Source organism: Mesoplodon mirus (assembly GCF_964341445.2).
Source record: "Mesoplodon mirus genome assembly, chromosome: 4".
Lineage (NCBI taxonomy): Eukaryota > Metazoa > Chordata > Mammalia > Artiodactyla > Ziphiidae > Mesoplodon > Mesoplodon mirus.
The window spans coordinates 53,372,925-53,394,061 of NC_138979.1; the positions used below are offsets into that span (position 1 = coordinate 53,372,925).

A 21,137-nucleotide genomic window follows, 5' to 3' on the forward strand; every position below is an offset into this window, starting at 1 on the left:
CTCCCCATATCTTCAAGTCCATTCTCTAGTAGGTCTGTGTCTTTATTCCTGTCTTACCCCTATGTTCTTCATGACATTTTTTTTCTTAAATTCCATATATATGTGTCAGCATACAGTATTTGTCTTTCTCTTTCTGACTTACTTCATTTTGTATGACAGACTCTAGGTCCATCCACCTCATTACAAATAGCTCAATTTCGTTTCTTTTTATGGCTGAGTAATATTCCATTGTATATATGTGCCATATCTTCTTTATCCATTCATCCGATGATGGACACTTAGGTTGTTTCCATCTCCAGGCTATTGTAAATAAGGCTGCTATGAACATTTTGGTACATGACTCTTTTTGAATTACGGTTTTCTCAGGGTATATGCCCAGTAGTGGGATTGCTGGGTCATATGGTAGTTCTATTTGTAGATTTTTAAGGAACCTCCATACCATTCTCCATAGTAGCTGTACCAATTTGCATTCCCACCAGCAGTGCAGGAGTGTTCTCTTTTTTCCACACCCTCTCCAGCATTTATTGTTTCTAGATTTTTTGATGATGGCCATTCTGACTGGTGTGAGATGATATCTCATTGTAGTTTTGATTTGCATTTCTCTAATGAGTAAAGATGTTGAGCATCCTTTCATGTGTTTGTTGGCAGTCTGTATATCTTCTGTGGAGAAATGTCTATTTAGGTCTTCTGCCCATTTTTGGATTGGGTTGTTTGTTTTTTTGTGATTGAGCTTCATGAGCTGCTTATAAATTTTGGAGATTAATCCTTTGTCAGTTGCTTCATTTGCAAATATTTTCTCCCATTCTGAGGGTTGTCTTTTGGTCTTGTTCATGGTTTCCTTTGCTGTGCAAAAGCTTTTAAGTTTCATTAGGTCCCATGTGTTTATTTTTGTCTTTATTTCCATTTCTCTAGGAGGTGGGTCAAAAAGGATCTTGCTGTGATTTATGTCATAGAGTGTTCTGCCTATGTTTTCCTCTAAGAGTTTGGTAGTGTCTGGCCTTACATTTAGGTCTTTAATCCATTTTGAGCTTATTTTTGTGTATGGTGTTAGGGAGTGATCTCATACTTTTTCATGTCCCTGTCCAGTTTTCCCAGCACCACTTATTGAAGAGACTGTCCTTTCTCCACTGTACATTCCTGCCCCCTTTATCAAAGATAAGGTGACCATATGTGCGTGGGTTTATCTCTGAGCTTTCTATCCTGTTCCATTGATCTATCTTTCTGTTTTTGTGCCAGTACCATACTGTCTTGATTACTGTAGCTTTGTAGTATAGTCTGAAGTCAGGGAGCCTGATTCCTCCAGCTCCATTTTTCATTCTCAAGATTGCTTTGGCTATTCGGGGTCTTTTGTGTTTCCAGACAAATTGTGAAATTTTTTGTTCTAGTTCTGTGAAAAATGCCAGTGGTAGTTTGATAGGGATTGCATTGAATCTGTAGATTGCTTTGGGTAGTAGAGTCATTTTCACAATGTTGATTCTTCCAATCCAAGAACATGGTACATCTCTCCATCTATTTGTATCATCTTTAATTTCTTTCATCAGTGTCTTATAATTTTCTGCATACAGGTCTTTTGTCTCCTTAGGTAGGTTTATTCCTAGATATTTTATTCTTTTTGTTGCAATGGTAAATGGGAGTGTTTCCTTGATTTCTCTTTCAGATTTTTCATCATTAGTATATAGGAATGCCAGAGATTTCTGTGCATTAATTTTGTATCCTGCTACTTTACCAAATTCATTGATTAGCTCTAGTAGTTTTCTGGTAGCATCTTTAGGATTCTCTATGTATAGTATCATGTCATCTGAAAACAGTGACAGCTTTACTTCTTCTTTTCTGATTTGGATTCCTTTTATTTCCTTTTCTTTTCTGATTGCTGTGGCTAAAACTTCCAGAACTATGTTGAATAAGAGTGGTGAGAGTGGGCAACCTTGTGTTGTTCCTGATCTTAGTAGAAATGGTTTCAGTTTTTCACCATTGAGGACGATGCTGGCTGTGGGTTTGTCATATATGGCCTTTATTATGTTGAGAAAAGTTCCCTCTATGCCTACTTTCTGCAGGGTTTTTATCATAAATGGGTGTTGAATTTTGTCAAAAGCTTTCTCTGCATCTATTGAGATGATCATATGGTTTTTCTCCTTCAATTTGTTAATATGGTGTATCACGTTGATTGATTTGCGTATATTGAAGAATCCTTGCATTCCTGGAATAAACCCCACTTGATCATGGTGTATGATCCTTTTAATGTGCTGTTGGATTCTGTTTGCTAGTATTTTGTTGAGGATTTTTGCATCTATGTTCATCAGTGATATTGGCCTGTAGTTTTCTTTCTTTGTGGCATCCTTGACTGGTTTTGGTATCAAGGTGATGGTGGCCTCGTAGAATGAGTTTGGGAGTGTTCCTCCCTCTGCTACATTTTGGAAGAGTTTGAGAAGGATAGGTGTTAGCTCTTCTCTAAATGCTTGATAGAATTCGCCTGTGAAGCCATCTGGTCCTGGGCTTTTGTTTGTTGGAAGATTTTTTATCACAGTTTCAATTTCAGTGCTTGTGATTGGTCTGTTCATATTTTCTATTTCTTCCTGATTCAGTCTTGGCAGGTTGTGCATTTCTAAGAATTTGTCCATTTCTTCCAGGTTGTCCATTTTATTGGCATAGAGTTACCTGTAGTAATCTCTCATGATCTTTTGTATTTCTGCAGTGTCAGTTGTTACTTCTCCTTTTTCATTTCTAATTCTATTGATTTGAGTCTTCTCCCTTTTTTTCTTGATGAGTCTGGCTAATGGTGTATCAATTTTGTTTATCTTCTCAAAGAACCAGCTTTTAGTTTTATTGATCTTTGCTATTGTTTCCTTCATTTCTTTTTCATTTATTTCTGATCTGATTTTTATGATTTCTTTCCTTCTGCTAACTTTGGGATGTTTTTGTTCTTCTTTCTCTAATTGCTTTAGGTGCAAGGTTAGGTTGTTTGTTTAAGATGTTTCCTGTTTCTTAAGGTAGGATTGTATTGCTATAAACTTCCCTCTTAGAACTGCTTTTGCTGCATCCCATAGGTTTTGGGTCGTCGTGTCTCCATTGTCATTTGTTTCTAGGTATTTTTAAATTTCCTCTTTGATTTCTTCAGTGATCACTTCTTATTAAGTAGTGTATTGTTTAGCCTCCATGTGTTTGTATTTTTTACAGATCTTTTCCTGTGATTGATATCTAGTCTCATAGCATTGTGGTCAGAAAAGATACTTGATACAATTTCAATTTTCTTAAATTTACCAAGGCTTGATTTGTGACCCAAACTATGATCTATCCTGGAGAATGTTCCATGAGCACTTGAGAAAAATGTGTATTCTGTTGTTTTTGGATGAAATGTCCTATAAATATCAATTAAGTCCATCTTGTTTAATGTATCATTTAAAGCTTGTGTTTCCTTATTTATTTTCATTTTGGATGATCTGTCCATTGGTGAAAGTGGGGTGTTAAAGTCCCCTACTATGATTGTGTTACTGTCGATTTCTCCTTTTATGGCTGTTAGTATTTGCCTTATGTATTGAGGTGGTCCTATGTTGGGTGCATAAATATTTACAATTGTTATATCTTCTTCTTGGATCGATCCCCTGATCATTACGTAGTGTCCTTCTTTGTCTCTTCTAATAGTCTTTATTTTAAAGTCTATTTTGTCTGATATGAGAATTGCTACTCCAGCTTTCTTTTGGTTTCCATTTGCATGGAATATCTTTTTCCATCCCCTTACTTTCAGTCTGTATGTGTCTCTAGGTCTCAAGTGGGTCTCTTGTAGACAGCATATATATGGGTCTTGTTTTTGTATCCATTCAGCCAATCTGTGTCTTTTGGTGGGAGCATTTAGTCCATTTACATTTAAGGTAATTATTGATATGTATGTTCCTATTCCCATTTTCTTAATTGTTTTGGGTTCGTTATTGTAGGTCTTTTCCTTCTGCTGTGTTTCTTGCCTAGAGAAGTTCCTTTAGCATTTGTTGTAAAGCTGGTTTGGTGGTGCTGAACTCTCTCAGCTTTTTCTTGTCTGTAAACATTTTAATTTCTCCATCAAATCTGAATGAGATCCTTGCTGGGTAGAGTAATCTTGGTTGCAGGTTTTTCTCCTTCATCACTTTAATTATGTCCTGCCACTCCCTTCTGGCTTGTAGAGTTTCTGCTGAGAGATCAGCTGTTATCCTGATGGGGATTCCCTTCTGTGTTATTTGTTGTTTTTCCCTTGCTGCTTTTAATATGATTTCTTTGTGTTTAATTTTTGACAGTTTGATTAATATGTGTCTTGGCATATTTCTCCTTGGATTTATTCTGTATGGGACTCTCTGTGCCTCCTGGACTTGATTAACTATTTCCTTTCCCATATTGGGGAAGTTTTCAACTATAATCTCTTCAAATATTTTCTCAGTCCCTTTCTTTTTCTCTTCTTCTTCTGGAACCCCTATAATTCAAATGTTGGTGCGTTTAATGTTGTCCCAGAGGTCTCTGAGACTGTCCTCTGTTCTTTTCATTCTTTTTTCTTTATTTTGCTCTGCATCAGTTATTTCCACTATTTTATCTTCCACCTCACTTATCCGTTCTTCTGCCTCAGTTACTCTGCTATTGATCCCATCTAGAGTATTTTTCATTTCATTTATTGTGTTTTTAATCGATGCTTGATTCATCTTTAGTTCTTCTAGGTCCTTGTTAACTGTTTCTTGCATTTTGTCTATTCTATTTCCAAGATTTTGGATCTTGGAAATAGAATCTTGGATCATCTTTACTATCATTATTCTGAATTCTTTTTCAGATAGACTGCCTAGTACCTCTTCATTTGTTAGGTCTGGTGGGTTTTTATCTTGCTCCTTCTCCTGCTGTGTGTTTTTCTGTCTTCTCATTTTGCTTATGTTACTGTGTTTGGAGTCTCCTTTTTGCAGGCTGCAGGTTCGTAGTTCCCGTTGTTTTTGGTGTCTGTCCCCAGTGGCTAAGGTTGGTTTAGTGGGTTGTGTAGGCTTCCTGGTGGGGGGGACTAGTGCCTGTGTTCTGGTGGATGAGGCTGGATCTTGTCTTTCTGGTGGGCAGGTCCACGTCTGGTGGTGTGTTTTGGGGTGTCTGCGGACTTTTTATGTTTTTAGGCAGCCTCTCTGCTAATGGGTGGGGTTGTGTTCGTGTCTTGCTAGTTGTTTGGCATAGGGTGTCCAGCACTGTAGCTTGCTGGTCGTTGACTGAAGCTGGGTGCTGGTGTTGGGATGGAGATCTCTGGAAGATTTTCGCTGTTTGATATTATGTGGAGCTGGGAGGTCTCTTGTGGACCAGTGTCCTGAAGTTGGCTCTCCCACCTCAGAGGCACAGCACTGACTCCTGGCTCCTCAATTTGGGATGATTTGTTGTCTATTCATGTATTCCACAGATGCAGGGTACATCAAGTTGATTGTGGAGCTTTAATCCGCTGCTTCTGAGGCTGCTGGGAGAGATTTCCCTTTCTCTTCTTTGTTCTCACAGCTCCTGGGTCTCAGCTTTGGATTTGGCCCTGCCTCTGCGTGTAGGTCGCCGGAGGGCGTCTGTTCTTCGCTCAGACAGGACAGGGTTAAAGGAGCAGCGCTTCGGGGACTCTGGCTCACTCAGGCCGGGTGGGGAGGGAGGGGCACGGGGTGCGGGGCGATCCTGCAGCGGCAGAGACCGGCGTGACGTTGCACCAGCCCGAGGCGCACCGTGCGTTCTCCCAGGGAAGCCTTCCCTGGATCCCGGGACCCCGGCAATGACAGGCTGCACAGGCTCCCGGAAGGGCGGCGTGGACAGTGACCTGCGCTCGCACACAGGCCTCTTGGCGGCGGCAGCAGCAGCCCCAGCGTCCCACGCCCATCTCTGGGGTCCGCGCTTTTAGCCCGGCTCGCGCCCGCCTCTGGAGCTCCTTTAAGCAGCGCTCTTAATCCCCTCTCCTCGCACACCAGGAAACCAAGAGGGAAGAAAAAGTCTCTTGCCTCTTCGGCAGCTCCAGAGTTTTCCCGGACTCCCTCCCGGCTAGGTGTGGCGCATTAGCCCCCTTCAGGCTGAGTTCTCGCCGCCAGCCCCAGTCCTCTCCCTGCGCTCAGACCGAAGCCCGAGCCTCAGCTTCCAGCGCCGCCCGCCCCAGCAGGCGAGCAAACAAGACTCTCGGGCTGGTGAGTGCCGGTCGGCACCGATCCTCTGTGCGGGAATCTCTCCGCTTTGCCCTTCCCAGGTACGTGGGGAGTTTCTTGCCTTTTGGGAGGTCTGAGGTCTTCTGCCAGCGTTCAGTAGGTGTTCTGTAGGAGTTGTTCCACGTGTAGCTGTATTTCTGGTGTATCTGTGGGGAGGAAGGTGATCTCCGCGTCTTACTCTTCCGCCATCTTCCCCGGAAGTCGACCCCATTTTTCTATTGAGGAGGTTAAGGATCACTTGCAGTAATGAGCTTTCCCAAATCAAAAGATTTCAGGAATACATGAGTAGCTGTCCTAGCACTCTGATAACAAACAGCCATTCTTAAGAGGTGTTGAGGTCCCAGGAAAACAAGGCAGGTGTGGCCCTGCCGTCATGGAGCTCATAGGCTAGATTCACAGAACTTCAGGGCTGCAAATTCTCCCCATGTGGAGGTCGTTTTTTTTTTTTTTTTTTTTTTTTTTTTTTTTTTTTGCGGTACGCAGGCCTCTGACTGTTGTGGCCTCTCCCGTTGCGGAGCACAGGCTCCGGACGCACAGGCTCAGTGGCCATGGCTCACAGGCCCAGCTGCTCTGCGGCATGTGGGATCTTCCCAGACCGGGGCATGAACCCGTGTCCCCTGCATCGGCAGGTGGTCTTTCAACCACTGCGCCACCAGGGAAGCCCCATGTGGAGGTCTTTAGCTCAGCAATTAGAGAGCTGAAGAAATTGCTTTTTTCCACAGACTGAAGCTGGGCCCACATTTAGCCTAGGAGTAAATGGTGCAGCAACCAGAGTGTGAGGCCGGCAGACACCCTCAAGGTGGGGGTAGGCAGGGGGCGGGGGGCACCCCTGGCTTACATCTGAACCTCCTGGGGAGCCATAAAAAATACTGGTGCCAGGTGTGCCCTGGACCTCTGAAGTCAGAAGCTGGGTTTTGGTGGGAGGGGATAGTCATGGGTACGTTTAAGTGTCCCACTTGATTCTAATGTGCAACCAGAGTTATAAATCAGTGTTCTGATAGAAAGATTGGGGCAGTACAGGGACACAGTTGTGAAGTTCTAATTCTGCTTCTTTACTTCTCTTTCCCCTGCCTTCCTCCTGTATCCCTGCAGCTCCTTCCAGCTGGTCCCATCCTGAGCACCCACATCTGCTGCATCCCAGCTACCTAACATGGGGGCTGAGATGTGCTCCTGGGTTCATTACCATGAAAGTCTTCACTCTCTCAGATCCTAAAGATGCATTTAAAAGGGGCTTTCTCAGGGAGGACTTAATAGTCATAATGGTGACAAATAAGGCACAGAGAGAGCCAAGGTGCAGTGGGCCTTTGGGTTTCTGTTCCATCTCACCACAGAGGCAGCCGTCTGCTGGGCTGAATTATAGGGCTGGGCCTGATGTACAAAGGTAGGTCAGCTCTCACTGGTGAGACTACCTTCTCTCTCCCCACCCCTGCCTCAGATATCTCAGGGGAGTTAGAAGACACTCATATCCTGCTGTTTGCCCATGGCCAGAATGGCTCCAGGTACACAGCCCAACAGAGGCCGGGGCCTGGAGCAGAGCAGGTGCCAACCCAGCTGGGGAGCTCATTCCCCCCACCCTCCCCACCTCTCACCTCCCCTCGGGCATTTTCTCAGTGACCCAGAGAAGGAAAAGAAGTCCTGCAGTCTCTGCCCAGACACGTGGTATTATGGGCCTTTGTGAAGCTGAGCCTGCCCTGCCCCAAGACCTTGATGCTTTCCTAAGGCGGGGGTGATTCCCCCAGCCTGCGGCAACTGGAACATGTTCTGGAATTCATTGGGATTACCAGGGGCCATGAGAGGAGGTGGACAGGGACACTGACCAAAGGTCCCAAAGCGATACAGTCCAGCTTACCTGATGCCAGAGAGCAAGATGTTATGGTGACAGAAGCCAGCTTTAGGACTGTCATCCTATTGGTTGGTTATCACTACTGTTATCTGATTTACATACTTCCATAAGCATTTATTGCACTAGATCCCTCTGGCCTTAAGTCGATGGTGTAATGGGAAAAACGACCCACAGATGAAACCGTGCCTGTGGATGCAGAGCGTTAGATGGTAGACTCCCCAGCCATCAGCTGGACGGAGGTGGGTGTCCCCACGGAAGTCTGCCAATTGGTCCTCCTTGGCCTGATTTCTTCAACTGCAGAATCAAAAGAGCACTGCTGACTCCAGGGCTGCTCCCCTAGGATGTTGTAAAAGTGAACAAGTTATTGATGGCAGGGAACTGGCAGTCTCTGAGTAGAAAGGGTAATAAATCAAACATTCCATTATGTCTGTTTCCAATTTCTCCTTTCAGTGAATGTTTGCTCATCGTCTACAGCGTGTAGCAGCATACCCCTGCTCTAGTAATGCTAATCTTCTGTGTGTCATAGGTTAAGAGCATAAACTCGGGATCCATTCTGCTTAGATTTTAATCCCGGCTCTCTACTTCCCAGCTGTGTGACCCTGGGTAAGTTACTTCACTTCTCTGTGCTTCAGTTTCCTCATCTGTTAAGTGAGGATAATAATAGTACTTACCTCACAGGGTTGTTATAGAGAATAAATGTGTTAATATATATAAATGGCTTAAAATCGTGCCAAGCACGTGATAAGGGCTCTTCACTACAAAGATGATTAACACAGCACTTTCACATAATGAGTTCACAGAAGCTTATTTATCTGTTTGGCACCTAAACTCTAACACAGTGTTTTTCTAACTTGTCTGATGTTTAAAAGACAAAAATACCCAAGGTACTTGTGAAAAATAGAGGTTCCAGGCCACTGCCCTGAAGATTCTGATTCAGCAGGTCCGGAAGGGATCCGAGAAGCAGTATATTTAACAAATGGCCCAGGTGATCCTAATGAAGAGTTTAGGGAATCAGCTGCTGTAATGGGGCTAAGAGGCAAAACCTGGCCTCTCTGGGCTTCCCTGTACTCCTGCCAGTTAATCTGAAACGCCAGGGAGGGGAAGGCTCTTTCACTTTGGAGCTTTGGGAAAGCTCACGTTGTCCCCGCCCCCATCCCACTTCAGCAAGAGAGGCTTCCTAGAAGAGGTGGAGGGATTTCCAGGGCTGGAACAAAGGGAGAGACCTTGACTCACAGACAAGAAGACGGTGAGGTATTGCAAGACTGGGGATGCAGGAGAAGACGTGGCCATGGCAGGGTGGGCCAGGGCTGCCTAGAGGCACCCGAGTTTGGCACTTCTTTGAGAATTGCACGTGTTTATAGAGTCCTGAGCTTCACGGCATCTGGCCAGTCTCTCCAGGCATCTGTTCTTCCCTACACCCAGGATAAAATCCTGAGGTCCCTGTAAACTACAGGCCCATTTTCCCAGAAGTTCAGACCCTGTTCTTGAATCAGGTGTTCATTGATTGAACCACATCTCCTGAGCATTCACCAGGCATTGGGAACACAAAATTGGGTGAGTCTATGACCAAGAGCTTCTCTCCCAGTGTGATTCAGACCTCTCTCCATGGAGAAGCTCGGAAGCTTGGTGTCCCGTGGGAAAGACATGTGAGAAGCTATTAGCAATGCTAAGTGACAAGTGTGTGCTAGTGGTCCACCACTGCTGCCATGGGAGCTCTGAGGAGAGGCGAACTCTTCTGGGGAGGTGAGTGTTGCAGTCTTGGAAGGCTCCTCAGAGGAGTTGAGCCAGTTCTTGAAGGATGAGAAAGTGCAGTCAGACTGCCAGAGTAAGAAGAGGTATTCTTTTTTATATAAATTTATTTATCCATCTATTTTTGGCTGTGTTGGGTCTTCGTTGCTGCATGCTGGCTTTCTCCAGTTGCAGCAAGCAGGGGCTACTCTTCGTTGCTGTGCACGGGCTTCTCATTGCAGTGGCTTCTCTTGTGGTGGAGCACGGGCTCTAGGCACGCGGGCTTCAGTAGCTGTGGCATGCGGGCTCTGTAGTTGTGGCTCACGGGCTCTAGAGCGCAGTCTCAGTAGTTGTGGCGCATGGGCTTATTTGCTCCGCGACATGTGGGATCTTCCCGGACCAGGGCACAAACCTGTGTCCCCTGCACTGGCAGGCAGATTCTTAACCACTGTGCCACCAGGGAAGTCCCAGAAGAGGTATTCTAATTTTTAAAAAATTAGAGGAAAGGCAGCAAGGTGTAAAAGGGCACAGATGTGGCTGGAATGCAAAGGCTGAGCATGGGGATGGGAAAGTAGGTTGGCCTGGCTCCCAGAGATCCCTGGGTTCCATGCAGGGCATCCCTCCCTCCCCGTGGGGAGAGCAGCAGAGATGAGAAAGCCCCAGGATGATGTCCATCCCCAGCAATGTTCTTCACTTCCATGGAAAATCCAGCCCCTCACTCATCTAGGAACAGGAAGCAGCACTCACTGTAACTGAACCTTCTGCCGGGACTTGCTTTACCCACGATCAAATCCTGGCCCAGTCTCTGCCTGAGGCCAAATTAGGCCCTGGTGTTATGTGCTAGCCAAGTCTCCTCTTGTGAAGGGGGTGTGGCTTCGTGGTCATTTTGTAACTTCCCGAATGCGTCTTTGAAGCTTTGGAGCAAGCCGGGACCTATCTGTGCCCTCAGATCTCTATGAAGGAGAGGGTATAGTTAGAGCCGTTATCCCCCAGAGTGTGCTGGGCAGGCGGGGTGGTGGTGGGGGCTTTAGGATGGGCCCTCGCTCCTGCCCAGATGCCCCCTCCCACCTGTCGTGTTGCTATAAATTCTTACCATCTGAGTCACATTTACAATCCTGTAGAAGTGAGTAAGGCTGTGTCACCTTGGGTTGGTAAGTCACAGGTGTTTATTGGTGCTCCTTCCACACTTCTCTATCTTTGCACCTGTCACCTCTGTTTAGACAACTGCCACATTTGTCTGATGATCAGGCCTATTAGCTGTGCCCGGTATTTTCGATTGGCAGCAGGACATTTATGGCTGAGAGCAGTATATCTTTGTTGTTAAGGACAAGGACTCCAGAGTCCGTCTGAGTTTGGAACCAGTTCCACCTCCTATGTCACCTTAACTTTTCTTTGCCTCAATTCTTTTATCTGTAAAATGGGAATAGGAAAGTACCTACCTCCTTGGGCTGTGGGGAAAAGAAAATGAGCTCATATACATAAATTTCTCCAACAGTGCCTGGCACACGGTAAGCACACAATAAAAATTAGCTGTAAGTATTATCTCCTTTCAGAAGTCCCGCTCTCACTTCAAACTCGTATGTTGAAGTGGAGACCTGAGTTCTTAGTTCTGGCCTGGTCCCTCCATTAAAAAGCTCTAGAAGCTCTTATATAACAGGCAAAGAAATGAAGCCCAGGGTGATGAAGCCACTTGCTCAGGGTCACACAGAAAGCCAAAGGGAAAGCTGGTGCTTCAGACTCATGGCCACTTCCCACGAGCCTGCTCGCACCAGCCCGGTGACCCCACAGGAAGCTTCGGGCACTGCGGAGAGCCCTTGAAGAACAATTTAAACTTAGTACCACAATCACCTGGGCTACTTTCTGAAAATGCAGATTCCTGGGGTCCCCTATTGGATTCTGATCCAGTAAGTCAGGATGGGGCCCCAGATTAGCATTTTAAAAAGCATACCTTCTTCCCTTCCCCCAACCAGGCAATTCTGATTCAGCTGGTTTGTACTTTGAAAAATGCCTCTCAGAAGCCAGTCTCCCTCACGTGCTGCCCCTGGAGATGAAATCCCAAGCAGGGCCCAGTAAGGCCCTCTGGCCAGCCCTAGGCTGCACTAGTGCAGTTACTAGGCACGCCTGTGGTCCCTCAGAGGTATTTCAGGAATTTGGTCACATTCTTTCACACTCTCATCCTGAAAAGGAGCTGCCAGTCCTTCAGACAAAGATGCACCTGTACCCCTGCAAAATCAGTGGGGCGTTCAACACCAAGATTATCATTCCACTGAGCCTTGTTTACTGCAGTCGGAATGCTGGGAGCTAGGGGGATTGTGGGTAATCTGATTCATGGCACCTCCCTCCGCCATGGGTGACCTCATCCAAGGCTCACTACATGCAATACTGCCTCAGAAGCTTCCGTCCTAACTTTCCTACAACACTGACTGTGTGGCCCTTCTTACCAGAGGGAGGAAATCAAATACTCGAAGAAAGAACAGATACTCAGAGAGCAGTGTTTTGAGATAGTGGAAAGGACAGTTCTTTCTATCTGCTTATTAAGGGACTCTGGCTGTGGACAACTATCCGCTAGGAAAAGAGAAAGCATTCCCAAACAGAGTAAGTGCTCCATTCTGAGATATTTTTTAAAACGTTGACAGGAGTCATCCAGCTTATGGAAGATTTCATTTTGGAGGGTTTTAAGAGCTGTTTCTTCTCAGCTTTTGACTTTCTCTTGCTCAGAACTTGTACCCAAGCCTGTGTTCATTTATTTCCATTTCTGAGTTATCACTGGGACACAGAGATAACAAGGTCTGCTGATCAGAATACAACTGTGAGGACTAAGAAAGACCATAATAACTGTCCTGCAGCAATCTGAGGTTGGCCTTTCTCAGCAGGGTGGCCTGCAGGGGCAAGTGTATAACCTTCAGGATCACCCAGAATGGGTTCCAGTCCCAGATCTGCTGGTCTCTGGCTGTGGGGCCTTGGACGGGTTACTTAATTCTGAGTCTCCATTTTCCTGTCTGTAAAATGTGGATACTTATATGGAACTTATAGGGCTTTTGTGCTGATCAAAGGACACAGTGAATGTCTAGCATGATGCCCATCACAAGACAGCCAATATATAGTTGTTATTCTTTTCTTCCCTATTTTCTTCTTGGTAACAGTGATTGAGATTGTGCCATTGTTCAACTAAAGAGAAAAGGAATCATTCTGAAGCTAGAAGAAAGGGAAATGAAATAAAGCATATTTAACCCATCCAGTGGAAGGCAATAAAGCAAAAAAAAAAAAGAGAGAGAGAGAGAAGGAAAGACACAAATAACTAGAAAACAAAAAGTGGTAGAAGTTAGTTAAAATATATCAGTAAACAAAACACATATAAACAGATTAAACTCAGCTGCTAAAGAACAAATTTTCAGATTGGATTTACTTTTTTTTCCATTCACTCATTCAAGAAATAATTATCAGGAGCAAGCCCCTTCCAAACTATTCTCTTTATTCTGGAGAAGGTTGAAACCACAGAGCAGGGAAGTGTACACTTGGCAAAAAGAAAAAGTAAAAAACTGATTCCCAAGAGTAAAAAAAAAAAAAAAAAAAGAAATAATTATCTACTATGTTCTAGGCACTGGTCAAAGCACTGGAATCTAGCTAAAAGCTATTCACAAAATATACATGTAAAGACAAAGAAAGAAGAAAGTTGAAAGCAAAAGATTAGGAAAAAATACACCAGGTAAGGATTAACTAAAAGAAAGTTGATTTAGCAATATTAGTTCAAAACAAAATAGACCTTAAGACAGAAACTTGGAAGTAAAGAAGGTCTTGATAAAGGGAACAGTTCACCCGAAAAATATAACTATCTTGAACCTATACTCATAACATGGCCTCAAAATACATAAAGCAAAAACTGACAACATTATGAGGAAATACTGACAATCCACATCATAGTAGTAGATTTTAATCACTTCTCTCAGAAAGGGTTCCAACAAACAAAAATTAGGAAGGATATAGAAGATTTGAACTACAGGTTAAATTTATGACCCTTGCATCTCATAAATAAAGAATAAATAGCTTTTCAAGTAAAACTTATAGGAATTAATCAGTACCATATGCCACAAAGGCACTAAAGAATTGATAATATACAATTAATTCTCTGTGCAGTGCAATAAAATTATAAGTCAGTAACCAAAACCTTTCCACACAGAACCCGTGTGTTAAGAAAATTTCTAAGTAGATTTCTAAATAATTAATGGGTCAAAGAAAGAATAACCATGGAAATTTAAAAATATAACTGAATAACAACAAAGTATTACATAGCAAAGAGCAACATAAATTCAATTACCACCCCACGGGCATCTCCATAGCACAGCGATATTCCAAGAGCTTGGGGCTCAGACAGCATATGGAAGCCCTGAAAACTAGAGCAGGTGGAGTTACAGTAGTGCTAGAGAAGATTATTTCTCAAATACCTTTTTTTAAAAATTGAAGTATAGTTGATTTACAATATTGTGTTAGTTTCAGGTCTATAGCACAGTGATTTGGTTATACGTACATATATATCTCTATTCTTTTTCAGATTCTTTTCCCTTATAGATTATTACAAAATATTGAGTAGAGTCCCCTCTGCTATATAGTAGATCTTGTCGGTTATCTATTTTATATATAACAGTGTGTACATGTTACTCTCACATACCTTTTATTCCTCCCTGCTTTCTCTTACACTGTTGCCTCTGTCTGGAACGCCTTCTGCCCCTGCATATCCTCCAACTGCCTACGCACCCTGACCCTCATCTGGTGAACTTTTCATACGTTAAGAACCAGTTCAATCGTCATTGACTCAGCTAACCCTTGGCTCCTACAGCGTCTCTTTTCAGGAGCACTTCTTGATCACAAGTGCTGTACGGTGTACATGTTTCTTCTTTTCAATAGCTATAAACTCTAAAGAGTAGGGACTACATCCTAGTCTTCTTCACTTACCTAGAGCCACACACAGTAGGCACTCGGTAAGTTTTTGTTGAAAGACCATTGGGATTTTCATCTCCACCCTATGTCTTGAATTACCTGGAGCATTTCAGACTGTGACCTGCCTACCGTGGCTGGAGGGAAGCCCTCCACTCTGGTTTCCAGAGCTGTACCACAGAAGCTCCCACCATTTCTGTGCCAGGGAGAGCCAGAGAGCCACATTCCTACCAGGTCATGGCCCCCACTGAAACCACAGTTAAAATGCAATGCCACCCTGAAGGAGGACGCTTTAAGTCAGAGCCCAGTATTTTTAGCAGATTTCATTTCACAATCTGCCCCCGGAAGTCTGCAAATTTGGACTTTGGGCCCAAACCCTGCCTAGAAATTGACATTCACCTGCTTTTACAGAAAAAAGTAAGATTTCACTCTAGGCAAGGAAAAACCTCAATAAAGACTGCATTTACCTTCCTGGGGAGCCATTTACCTGATGTGAACTGAATCCTAAAATGCAAATTCTTTCTTGGGGAATGAGTATGGCAGCTGCTGTTGCAACATTGCTCAGAACGATTTGAAAACAATGCTGTTATTATTACCATCACTATCATTATTTCAACCTAGCAATTAAGTTAGTATGGTTAAGTCAGCATTTTCAGCAAATTGTTATGGCATGAAGGAGTGTGTGTGTGTCTCTGTGTGTGTGTGTGTCTGTGTGTCTGTGTTTGGGATTACAGCTGTCGTCATCATTTCTATTCTGTTTTGGGGGTTAAATATTTAACCACAAGTATGTGCTGCAGGCTGAAACCTGATGAGTGAGGGGAGCCAGGGAGAAAGGGGGGCTCCTAACCATACTTCTTATTAATATGAAAGTAATAAACATGACTGTTTAATAGAGTACGTGTAAGCTGGCCTATGAGGCCACAATAGATCACGTGTGTACACATCAGCGTCTCAGCACCTCCCATGGATCCTGGCATTCTCCATGTCTGAGCACTGTGGCGGCCCATAGGAGGCTAAAGTGAACTTGACTTAAGCAGGTGGAAGCAGCACTTGTGGTGTGTATCCCCCAGAGGCCACTGCTTGATTTATTAGCACATCTACAATTGCCCAGCACTTCAGCAGACCTGTAAAGCAGGGGAGGGGGCGAATAGCATTAGATCCCTTGCATGGAGTCAGGGCAGCATCATTGAAAAAGTTGGAGTGTTGGAGTCAGCCAGACCTGAATGTGAGTCCTAGCTGTGTGACCCTGCGGAGATTACTTAACCTCTCTGAATCTGTCTTCTCATCCACACAATAGTGGCTATAACCCTCTCTCTTAGGGTGGTCATGAAGATTAAAAGGGATAAAATTTATATCACATTTACTCTTTGCACATGCACTGTAGGCACTCACTGAAGAGCAGCTACTTGGCTGTTAGTTATTCTGTTCTCATTAGTTCACGTCATTTCAATGCTTATTTTCTAGCCCAGTGCCTACCTCAGGGCTCCCATGGTACTTGTTGACCAGGGCCATTCAGAACCTCGATGGCCAAAAGGACTGTACTGAAGACACCCAGGAAGATGCACCCCACCTCTGGGAATCTCTCCACTCTCTCCCCTGGCCCTGGGAAGTAATTTGAGATGTCCAGCTGGGCATTGCTCTTAGAGGACAGTGTGTTTACAAGCACTGCCAGGGCCATGGTGTGCAGGCTGGGATGGGACCGTCTGCTCAGGGACTGGGTTTGGGTCTCCCTTCCCTGGGGGCTCCCTGTTGATCGGTAGTGTTCCTTGGGAGGCACGCACGTAACATGCCCCTACATGCACACACTCATACACACACTTGTACACACATACACAGATGTACATTCACACACACACACATACACTCATACACAGCGTTATGCCTCATCTTCTTTTTGGAGACTTCGGTTTGAGCTGAATATCTTGGGCCATCACTGCAATGGCAGTACCCCTGTTGAGAGCATGGACATAAAAGATACATAAATAATCTTATCAGTGGTTTAATCCCCCATCCTTAAGCTTACTTTTTAAAACTTGGAAATAATAAAAAGGTAGAAAATAGAGGGGAAATATCTATAGTCCCACTCTCCACAAACCTTTGCTAACACCTAGCAATATCTCTTGCAAGTCTTTATGCATATTTTATTTTACATCGTAATGATTATCCTATGTATTTAATATCTGTGTGTATGCACTGCTTCTTTCACTTAATTTTATAGAGTAAGCATCATTTTAATAGTTGCATAATATTCTATAAAGAAGGCTACACCACGATTTATTTGTCCCAGTCATTGGAATCTTAGATTGCTGTCCAAATGTTTGCTATTATAAATGGAATTATGAAATCAAGTTTTCTTCTGCTTTGGGAGTTATTATCTCAGGAATTATTTTCTAGAAATATAAGGTTAAAGGTTATATGGCTCTTAATACATATCACCAACTGATTTCCAAAAGAGTTACATCAGTGTATAAACCCCCAAACTTTTGCTCTTGATCTTCACTGATATGATCCCCCAAGAAAAACCCCAGCATCCTTGGAGGATGCCTCATTTAGGCAGCAGGACATAGTTGCACCACTAAGTTCATCACTCATCAAAAGGTGTCTCTCCAGCACCACTGAGTACCGGGGATGACGTTAAAGTATTAGAAAAACTATGAAACACACAAAATCCCTGTTTCCATAAGTATTATTGTTTAGGACTTGGCTAAAGTATGTATTTAAGTTTTGTAAAAAGAAGAACTACTATGTAATGAAAGTGCAGACCACACCCTATTATGATAAAAGCTGTAAAAGTGCAGCAGCAATGTCCATCCTGGTCAAATAGGCAGAGCCCAGCCATGCCCTTAGAAGGAATTAGGGACAAGGGCAGGAAAAATGAGCAAAGAAAATGGCTTTCCACACACATAGGACCACATGCTAATGAAAACTCAGAGACCCTTGGAGGGTTGGGGGTAAGGTGAGGGCAGCATTTTATGCTGTTATCGGACACTGTTACCTGAGCGGGAGGGAGGGATCTAAGAAACTGAAGGGGCCGGAACAGACCTTAGGGTCTTAGACTCCACCATGGGGGTTGAGGGTATGGGGAGGAAGGAAAACATGAGAACAGGCAACTCAGAGGGAAATTTTATACACTAATTTGCCAGTTTCACAACGTCACCTTGAAAACAAGTTATCATCCAAGTAAAGCCAGAGCCGAGTCCTGTTTCCCTGGTGCTAAAATATCCAGGTGATACAACATTGTAAATCAAATACTCCAATAAAAAATGTTTTAATATATGAATAAATTTTAAAAATAAAATATCCTGGTGTGTGGCAAGAGCGTGAGCTTCAGATCAGCCAGACCTGTGGGCAGATCCTGGTTCTGCCACTTCCTAGCTGTACGAAGGCTCAGTTTTGTAACTTTGAGTGGGGATGGTAGTGCTACTAATTTCATTGCACCACTGGGAGGACGAGAAATGATGGATGTGCCCAGCCCGGTGCCTTGCACAGAGACGGGCTTCAATAGAGGCCAGTAGTAAGAGCTGGGGGAGGAGGGGGGGGGAGGAGTGGGTAGTAGTGACAAGTAGTGACAGTGGGGGAGGGAAGAAGAAGGGGGACGTGGTATGGTGTTGAATAGCAGTAGTGCTGCTGGTGGTAATTACACCCCCACCCCCAGTAATTCTTGATTCTCCTCCACAGAACTCAGACGACATCCTGCCTCACCCAGTCTTTTTCAAAGGAGTCCCAGCAAAGGAGAGGTGCCTGACTAGGGAATCCTACATACCTACCAACTTCCAAAGGGCCAAAACTGGTAAGAACTGTTGAGAACCTATGATACAACTATAGTGAGTTAAATGGTGTCCCCCCAAAACTCATGTCCACCGTGAACCTCAGAATGTTACCTTATTTGGAAATAAAGTCTTTGCAATGTAATTGGTTAAAGATCAAGATGAGATCATACTGGATTACGATGGGCCCTAAATCCAACGACTGGTGTCCTTAGAAGAAGGAAAGAGGATACACAGAGGGAAGAAGACCATGTGAAGACAGATGCAGAGATTGGAGTGATGCTACCATAAGCCAAAGAACAACTGGAATCACCAGGAACTGAAAGAGCAAGGAAGGATCCCCTGTAGAAACTTCAGAGAGAGCACAGCCCTGCTGACAACTTGACTTGGGACTTCTGGCCTCTAGAACTGTGGGAGAATAAATTCCTGTTGTTTTAAGCCACCCCAGTTTGTAGTACTTTGTTGCAGCAGCCTGAGGAAACTAATCCACCAATCATCTCAGTTTACAGAGGAAGAAACCAAGTCCTGAAGAGAAACCAAGGTCATCACTGTTCACCCGCAGAAAGGTAGCAGCTAAACGGGCTAGAACCCAGCCCTCAACCCCCATCCAGGGCTCTCCCCTTAGGGAATGCCCCAAGTCTTTGGCATATGATCTCACACCTAGGTTTGGGCCAGAGGAAGGCCTCTTTTGACAGGGCCACGTATCCCTGTGTGTGTATGTCCTCCCCAGAGAGCACTCAGTGAGTGGAACCCACTTTTCCCGATAATGACTTACTCCTCAGTTCTGGGTGAGAGCTCTGACTGGTACATCATCTTGAGACTGCCAAGTTTGCTTGTAGCTGTCATGAAAGAGGAAATGCCAGCAAGCCCCCTCCCCCTGCTGAGAAGTTAATCTCCAGAGACCTTGCTGACTGACACATGGTGGGTACTTCATAATAAATGAAAAATGAACTTAAATAATGTGATAAGTACCCGTTGCATCAGTGACTGTTGCTGCATTAATATGCCCAGGTGTCCCTTTAACAGGGCACAGAGTTTTCTGTTCTCATGTGAATAATTGCTTCCATTGGTCGGGGAACGTCCTAGGAACCAGGTACTGTGCTAAGTTTCTCCATCAGGCCCCGCCGGAAGCAGGTTGAACACTCATGTCACTTAATTTGAGGAGAGTTGAAGAAAGGGGCTATTTACAAAAGTGTGGGCAGGGTGTGGGGGAGAATGCAGCACCCCAGGGTGGGTGGTGTGGAGCCATCGCCACCCTGGGCTAAAGGGATAAGACGCGGGAGAGGCAAGAGCTGTGAGGACAGGAGCTGTGACATGGGATCGAGGGCCACGCCTATGGGTGGCATCCAGCAGGGAAGGAGCCAGCTGCAGCCTCCTCATCCTGTACGGGATCCAGAGGGGCAAAGGGAAGCTTGCCTCTCCTCTCAGGTGTCAGCTGGCTTATAATTATATCCATTAATTTTCACAGTAACCCTGTGAGGTAAGTGCTGTTGCTACCAGCCTGTTTCAGAGATGAGGAAACTCAAGTGAAAAAAAGAAACCATTTCTGATCATCGATGGGCCAGGATTTGAACCCAAATCTCTCTGACTCCACAGACTATAGAGTTCTGTTCTCGTGTATTAGGCCATAATTTGCCATGAAGTTAGCACCAGATAGATGCCGTAGATGTGAGTAACTTCAAGAACACAGATGATAGTCAAGTGTCGTAAAACAATTAAGAAGGAACAAATTTTTAGTATTTATTAAATTTTGTTTTTAATAGAATGTACTTAATTATAAGCTTATATAATTTACTCTTTAATAATGGCAGTGTTTAACAACTGACTTGCAAAGTTCCTGAAGACTTAACAATCATCTCTAGCAAGCCAGTATGGGCTATCTCCAGCACCCCTGAACAGCTCTATTTCTCTTCTGTGGCTTAAACAGTACTATCTCCCCAGATTAATTACTGTTTTGGGGAGAAGAGTATATTCATAATCTAGTAGCACTATTAGATTGTAGAACCCACATGCATGCAGCTCACACTGATGGAAATGTTGAGAAGAAATCCAAAGACAGGAATCCATATCCACTGGTGACCAGAGACTACAGGACATGGAACTTCTCCTTCCTTGGTCCCTGCTGGTCCCTAGGATCTGAGGGGCCATGAGAAGGACTGGAGAGGAGAGGATGGCTGAGCAAATGGCTGAATGGGCAATACTCTAGAATGAATGTCCCAGGGCAGGGGTATCAGAAGGAGGGGCTGGAAAGGATGGATCCAGAGAGTTAGAAACTTCTAGTGGCGAGGGGGAGCTGGGTGGCGATGGGAAGACCTGGACCCTTGCTAAACTGTGGGAGAAGCTCAGGGTTTGGTGAACCAGGTCAGATGTCACTGGGACCTCCGCTTGTGATAGACTTTAAGTGCCTTTCCTTTAAAATTCAGGAGCAAGTCCAAATTAATAAGAAATAGGACTGTTCTTCTCCTATGTTATAATTCCAAAGTGGCCGCAACCTCTTCAGTAGAGAACTCAGCTTATGCCTTGTTCAGCCTGACATGGCTGTTTTAGGAAGCCCAACAAGATGGGGTGGCAAAGGAACCCTCATCTATTCACTGGCCTCAGAGGAGAGGGACCTGTAGCCTCTCAAGCACCCAGTGACTCAGGGTTCCAGGAGGCAAACCCGCCAATACTATGGGAGGCCCTGAGAGGCAGATAACCCACCCTTCTGCTCACCCG

At 44.4% G+C, this 21,137-nt stretch overlaps 1 long non-coding RNA gene across 4 annotated transcripts in view; it reads left to right on the forward strand.

Annotated features, from left to right (window-relative positions):
• Window positions 1–21,137, forward strand: part of LOC309801917 — a 139,820-nt gene that overhangs the window by 98,664 nt on the left and 20,019 nt on the right. For 2 of the 4 annotated variants that reach the window (XR_014293684.1, XR_014293685.1), the window contains exons 6-7: window positions 8,522–8,598; window positions 18,334–18,445. This is a non-coding gene — a long non-coding RNA (uncharacterized lncRNA). Of the gene's footprint in view, window positions 1–8,521; window positions 8,599–18,333; window positions 19,658–21,137 lie in introns of those variants that run through there. The other 2 variants (XR_014293686.1, XR_014293687.1) reach the window with 1 other exon arrangement.